We start from the raw sequence: 7278 nt of genomic DNA, 5'->3' as shown, positions 1-7278 counted from the left end.
GGGCTCCATCATTATCTATAAGCTCTTAAGGGAGGGCTCCAGGATCAGCAACATTGGTATCACCTGTGAACTTGTTAGACAAATGAAATCAGGATCCCCACTCCAGACCTACAGCATCAGAATCCAACAAGTTTAGGCGGTTCCACACAAATTAGCACTTGAGAAGCACGGAGGACTCCTGAAGTCCTAGATTCTGTGAATTCATGTTGCTGTGAATGGATTTTTATTTCTAGATACAGAATAAGAAGAAGCCCATGATACTTTCTGTACCTTCAAAAGGTTCCTATGCCAGGGCAAACAGTTATTCTTTCCTTCTCACACTGAGAGTACGTAATGCTTAAATCTTGAGCAGTACAATTTATTGTTTATTCACCAGATGTGTAATTACGAACTAGGCACCAGGTGGAATGTTTGCACCGAATAGGATGCATGTAAAGTCTCTGAATAATGTCTAGGAACAAAATCTCAGGAATATCTGCCTTGACCATCCAAGTAGTGTTCCTGGTATCTTGAGCATAATTTTATATACAGGTCCTTAATAGACCCAGCAGGCTTCATGGCTCTCTGACTACGTGGGATGAAAAGCTACCTGAGATTCTATCTCTTGGGGGCAGTACAGGGACATTTTTCTATAAAGTGTTCAAGATTTCTCTGGCCAAGAGAGTAGCTACAGAAGAACCTGAATTGATAACTTGAGTTTGATTATCCAATATATTTTCCTACTGAGCAATAAATGGTGGGTTCTTGGTGCATGGAATATTAGAACCCTAGAACAGCTCTGATACTAAGTTGAATATTTCATATTTTTTACATCAACAAGATGTGGTCTAACCACAAAGGAAACCTGGTGTGCTCTCCTCCCAGTGCTCTTTGACCTTAGACTTACTAGCACTCTGAAATGCTTCCCAAAATGAATCACCTCCTCAACCAAGCTGCATTCCTGGGCTGGGAATTCTAGATGTTATTTCCATGGCCATTGGTTATCTTAGGAATGTCTGGGGGACCCCAGGACCTCCCTGGAGGTTTGATTCAATTCTGATGGTTCATGTTGGGGTCTGCAACAGCTCCAGCAATTAATAGGGAGCATTCTGTTTTAACAGGCATCCAAAGGGAAATAGAATATCTTTCCTTTCTTACACTTGAACCGAAATTAAATTGCACAGAACAACAATGCAATGCAACCTAAACAATGCAACCTTGCAAAAATATCTGGATTCTAACTTACTAAGGGCACCAAATGGTGCAAACAGAATCTGTTGTTCATATCTTTGTGCCTGCAATTAGAAATGATGAACCATAAGCTTTATTCATAAAATACCAGATCGGGGTACTTAATCTTTTGTGTGCAATGGACACCACTGACAGTCTGGTGAAGCCTACAGACTCCTCAGAATGTTTTTTTAAGTGCATAAAATAAAATACATAGAATAACTGAAGAATCCAATTATAATGAAATAAAGTTATCAAAATATTTTAAACCTCAAATTTCTGGTATAATAATACATATGCTACTTTATATTGCATTAAATAAAAATCTAACGATGGGTCTAATAACTAGTAAAGATGAGTATAAATGATATTACACAGTACCTGCAACAACTGGAAGGTGATACGAAAATTCATGGTTTCTATAATCGTAGCAGTTTGTTACCTACATCCATAATTGAAGAAAATGCTAAATTCCAGGTAGAGATTAGTGAGAATAAATATATTTTTCTTAGTCCAAGTTCAGATACTACCTATGGTTAAGAACCCCCCTGTACTAGGCTGTTTTGGTCCGAGTTCAGCTAAGAACCTCGTTCTACCTGTTGGCAATTTACGAGTTCAACTTTAGATATTGGAAAATAGTTTCCTGTAGCAATTTCTGTTGTCAGAGCTCCAATTTCAAGGTTATGTGGAGACATTCTCTGTCAAAAGGTCTTTTGTGACTTTCAGTAAATTTTACTCCATTTTAATTTGTTGAGCGTTGCTTGGGACAATGTTACCTGGGCTTTCCTGTAGTCTGGTGACTCAGAATTATGACACGAATGCAGATTTACCTGTCTAGCATTGCAGAGGTTGCTTTCAAGTTGAAAGGTGGCCAAATTTCCCAGTCTCCAAGGTCTGTAATTTAGGAAACTTCTGTTAGTCATCATCTGTTCTTTGTTAAGAGGAATTTGTTCACGTCTCTCCCTGTGCCAGAGGCACGTATTGTTAGACGTATTAAGAAAGTAATTTATTCCTGACATTCTTACTCTTGGAGTAATTGCTCTGGAATACATTTTCAAAAGCTTCCATGAAGATTTTTTTTAAAAGCATTTTCAATTTTTTTTTCTTGGTAGAAAAATGTATTTTAGCGCCTTTTGTGAAGAAAAATGATTTTTACATTTTTAGATTTCATTCACATTTTCTGAATAGACATGAAAAGCAGCAGTAGTCCTTATGTAAGTTTGGGGAAGGAATAGAATGTTATTTCATGCCAACTGTGAAAATAACATTCAATAAGCATTATTGCCAACAGTGAGAAAACGGAAATTGAACTCTCTGTCATGAATTCAGCCCATTCCGTACTTATTAGGGGAGAAAGGAGAAGTTAGAAGAAAATGTGACAAGGAACATTCTGGAGCTCATTTTACTCTGTCCAAATAGGGGAGCTGGACTCGCCTCCATGCTGCCAAGCCCTTTCAACAAACAGCCTACGTCTCTGCTCTCTCCTGTGAAACCGTTCCTTTCTTCATTTCATACAATCTGGCTTCCATCTCCACAATGTTTTTTAAAACTGTGCAAAACTTCCTCTTTTTTAGTAGAATTCAACCATATTTTTTTAGTCCTCAACTTCCTTATTCTTTCAGCAAAATCTGACCCAATGGACTTGTCCTTCCTTCTTGAAACTCTTTTTGTTGTCCCTGGCACAATACTCCTCTGGATCTCTGGCCTCACCTTTGCCATCTCCTCTTCTTCCTGCTCCATAATGAAGGGTGACCCCCAAGGTTCAATCCTAAATGTAACCCACTGAGATGACCCACAGATCTGGGTCTTATGCTGAGTTTTCACCTTTGATCCTGTTCTTTTCCCCCCAAAAGGCTCCATTCATTCAGTAAACATTTTTTGAGTGCCTACTTGGTTTCAAACAAACATTTGGTTGTCCCCACCCTCAAGGAGGGTTCAGGTGACGGAGGTGACAGGGCAGGTGAAGGACTGCAGAGTGAAGAGAGGTGGGAAGCAGACACATCTGCAGATAATTATGTCAGTACAGTAACAGAAAGAGCATTACAATGTATAATGGGGACACAGAGAAGACACATCTAACCCATCTGGGATAGGGGTGAGGAAACTCATTCATTTAATTTAATTGTATCATATTTTTTTCTTCCAGTTTTATTGAGATATAATTGACAAACAGCACTGCTCAAGTTTAAGGTATTCAGCATAATGTCTGGACTTACACATATCATGAAATGATGACCAAGGTAAGTTTAATGAACATCCATCATCTCATATAGAGACAAAAGTAAAGGAAAACTCATTAATTTTAATTCAAACATTAATTAACATTCATTCAGCAAACTGTAGCAAGGACCTACTATCTGTCAGTTATCAAGCCAGGCACTAAGGCTGCAAGATAAGCCTAGTTCTTGCCTTCATGGAGCTTACAATCTACTAAGTGGGAGAAACAGACATTAAACGAGTCATACAATTTTATAATTGAGATAAGTTCTCCAAAGAGATAAGCACAAAGTGCCAGAGAGTGTTTAACAGGGGGAGGTAATCTGGCTTAGGAATCAGTGAAGGCTTTCCTGGGGAAATGACATTAAAGCTGAGGCCTGAAGCTGAGCAGAAAATGGGCAAAGTGAAGAAAGAGTATTCAGGGTGTATGGTGACTCCAAAGAAGGAGACTTTGACAGAGGACTGTTTGATTGATACCAAGATGATGAGGTGAGAGGGACAGGCACAAGATGATTTGCAGGACCTTGAAGTTAAATAATTTAGCCTTTAAATTATTTAACAAAAACAAATTATTATTTAAAAAACAAAGACCAGGGCTTCCCTGCTGGAGCAGTGATTAAGAATCCACCTGCCAATGCAGGGGACACGGGTTTGAGCCCTGGTCCGGGAAGATCCCACATGCCGCAGAGCAACTAAGCCCGTGCTCCACAACTACTGAGCCTGTGCTCTAGAGCCCGCGAGCCACAACTACTGAGCCCGCGCACCACAACTACTGAAGCCCGCGCGCCTAGAGCCAGTGCTCTGCAACAAGAGAAGCCACTGCAATGAGAAGCCCCCGCTCGCACAACTAGAGAAAAGCCCACGCACAGCAACGAAGACCCAATGCAGCCAAAAATAAATTAAAAAGAAAAAAAGCGTCGTTGGTTAAAAGAAAAATGTAAGAAAATGGAAAGTGATCATTCTTTGGTCAGATCTCAGGAACAGGAGAGTGTTAGAAATGCGAACCACCTACTTGATAGCGGGCAGCTCAACTGTTCTGTGAGCATTTCCCACTCTTGGGGTGAAGGTCCAGCCAGAGGGGGCAGAGTAGTGAGCTTTGATAGGCTTTGCCTCTGGAAACAGAGTCTGGAAACCCCCTAAGGCCATGACCTTTTGAACACTGTAAACTATGTACTGTGTATTTATAGAGAACTACTGTTTTCTGTGCCATGGGAGTGGCTATAAAACCCTTCCTAGGAAAAGTGATTAAGTTTGGTGTTTTTTTTTTGTGGTGTGATTAGTCCTCATTATCTTTTTTTTTTTTTAATTTTTATTGAAATATAGTTGATTTATAATGTGTTAGTTTCAGATATAAAGTGATTCAATTATATATATATTATATCTATCTATATTCTTTTTCAGATTCTTTTCCATTGTAAGTTATTACAAGATACTGAGTATAGTTCCCTGTGCTATACAATAGGTTTGATTAGGGGTTTTTTGACTTAATTTTGGCTTTGGTGGCAACTTTTGGATAAGGAGGGGAACTCTGGCTTCATCCCTGGACTTTGTAGCAAAGATGGATGGAGATCCTGGCATTTAATTAGGCTCAAGAGAGAAAGAGTTAAGGGTTTTTGTTTTTTTTTTAATTCAAAAGATTTTATGAGATACAGTCTAATGACAGTATGAAAAAAGTCAAAGCCCACAGCAGTCTTACTTAACAAGGAAACATTGTGATTTAGATGCTACACATAAACTCCTCCGAATATGAGGGCATTGTGCTCTCAGTGGACCACAGTATCTACATATAAAAATCTAAGGAGTTTCTCAGAGTCCAAAGCACTGTGGTCAGGGTGACGACCCATACCTGTCCATAATAATGATCTGTTTAGTTGAGTAAATGGGAAGCATTATTCAGTCATCCAAAATATCTTCATCCAGGTTGATACCTGTTGTGTCAATATCTTCTAATTCCAAATTATCCAAATCTACTTCCAGTTCAAGTAAACTCTTTTCTTCTTTGTTGGCCATGGGGGCACCCACAATAACAGGAGTAAGAGAAGCACGTTTCCCGTCAAGTTCCTGCTGAGCTGCAGATCTTGAGGGCTGAAAGCCTTTTGCCTCTTCCGTAACATTTCTTTCTTCATTTGGCATGACAAGTGGGTATTGTTTGGCCGGCCACAGGTCAGCCTAAGCCTAAGCAACCCCAAGGGCTGCTTAGTAGAAAGGTCTGGAGGCTTCCTGACCTGGGAGAGAGATGTTTGTCAAGGGTTGAGGAATCAGAAAGAAAAGCAAGCTTGATGTGTGGAAAGGCAAAGTGTTCTATTTTGAACCCTTGAGTCTGAGGTGCTGGCTCTATGAAGATAGTCTAGTCGTGGGGAGCAAGACCTGGACTGATGGGGCTCAATGGTTAGAACAAAGCTAGCATCAAATGAAATAAGCTCTGAGTTGGGAAGGATGGTCAGACAGGTAGTATATGGGTGATATGCCTCTTATCTAAGACGGAGTGTTCTGCCCCATGACCCTGCTGACTCAGGCTAAGTTGCTTTATCAAGACAATGTCCTGGGTGAGGGAGGAACAGCCTGGCATTGTGACAGCTGGCATAGCTTTGTCGAAGAAGAAATGATTTGGCTGAATAAGATGTTCCAGTGATTTCGCTGTAGGAACGAATCTGCTCATTTGCAGTGGAGAAAAGTTCCTGACTAAGTCAGTCAGCTGACTGCCTTCAGAGGGATAGAGCTTATATCCTAGAGAAGGAATTAACGTGGCTTCTTAGAGTGCAAGCCTGTCTGCAGTTATTGCATATACACGGCTAGCTCTGACTTCTTTCCGGTAGCAGGTAAACACATTCAACAAGTGGACTTGAAATGCAACAGGAGAGAGAAGAAGGAAAGGCTATGAAGCAAAGCATCTTCCATAAAGAAAACGTTCGCAGACGCATCCCTCTCCCTCCTCTATCTGCCCCTTGTTTGTTTAGACATAATCTCTTTCATTCATCAGCTGGCTTTTTAAACCAGCTCTCTTTTCTTTTCTGCTTCTTCGCTTTCTCCTGAATACCCCCTTAAAGGACTTCTCCAGGTAGGAAGTCCTCTCCTTTAAGTAACACACGTCTTTTTTTTTTTTTTTTTTTTCTTCCCTTGCTTCATTCTTCCCTCGATTTACTGAGAATCCATCTCCTGTAGGATCCTCTGCTAAATGTGCCTGGCCACACATGAAGTCCAAAGACTTCATTCTTGACACCAAGGACTTTACAACTGAGTAGAGAAATAAGATTTTTTACATCCTTTACCATAATATTGGTGCTGGAAGGTGGAAGAAACTGGAAAGTGCAATAAAATAGGGTGAAACAAAACTGAGGAAGGTCAGAAGAGGGCAGATTGCTTCTGGCTGGAAGGGGTGAGGAAGACTTCCTGGAGGGGGGGACATTTGCATTAAGCCTTGAAAACTGGAGACAATTTAAACATGCAGAAATGGGGCATTCTATCTGTATTATACCAAATGCATACACTTAACAACGTTCATGTTTCTCAGTCTCCTTTCAGAGTGCAGAAAGCACAGATGTGGGATTTGTACAAAGGAAGCTGATGGTAAATAAGCATTTTTAAGTGTTGTGTGTTGTTATGGCTCCATCCTCACCTTCAGAATCAGAGAACCTCCCCGTCGTCAGCTGTCAGTTTGGATAACTGGTTGTGGTGTAGCAGAAAGAATGCAAACATCCTCTGATGGATGGATGGACCCAATTACCCTTACTTCTTTTTTTTTTAAATTGAAATATTGTTGACTTATAATATCATATTAGTTTCAGGTGTAAGCGTAGTGACTCAGTATTTTTACAGATTATACTCTCTTAAAACCTATTACAAAATTATGGC

At 40.2% G+C, this 7278-nt stretch overlaps 1 protein-coding gene across 1 annotated transcript in view; it reads left to right on the top strand.

Annotated features, from left to right (window-relative positions):
- The first annotated feature begins 3412 nt into the window (after positions 1–3412).
- The window catches only part of MRO (maestro), a 44883-nt gene continuing 41017 nt past the window's right edge, over positions 3413–7278 (top strand). Inside the window, exon 1 of the mRNA XM_059894701.1 lies at positions 3413–3449. The gene's annotated coding sequence lies outside the window, so the exon portion shown is untranslated. The remainder of the gene's footprint in view (positions 3450–7278) is intronic.

Source organism: Balaenoptera ricei, chromosome 14, assembly GCF_028023285.1.
Source record: "Balaenoptera ricei isolate mBalRic1 chromosome 14, mBalRic1.hap2, whole genome shotgun sequence".
Taxonomy (NCBI): Eukaryota; Metazoa; Chordata; class Mammalia; order Artiodactyla; family Balaenopteridae; genus Balaenoptera; species Balaenoptera ricei.
The sequence above is the reverse complement of the archived record's forward strand: the minus strand, read 5'-3'. Positions and strand labels throughout refer to the sequence as shown.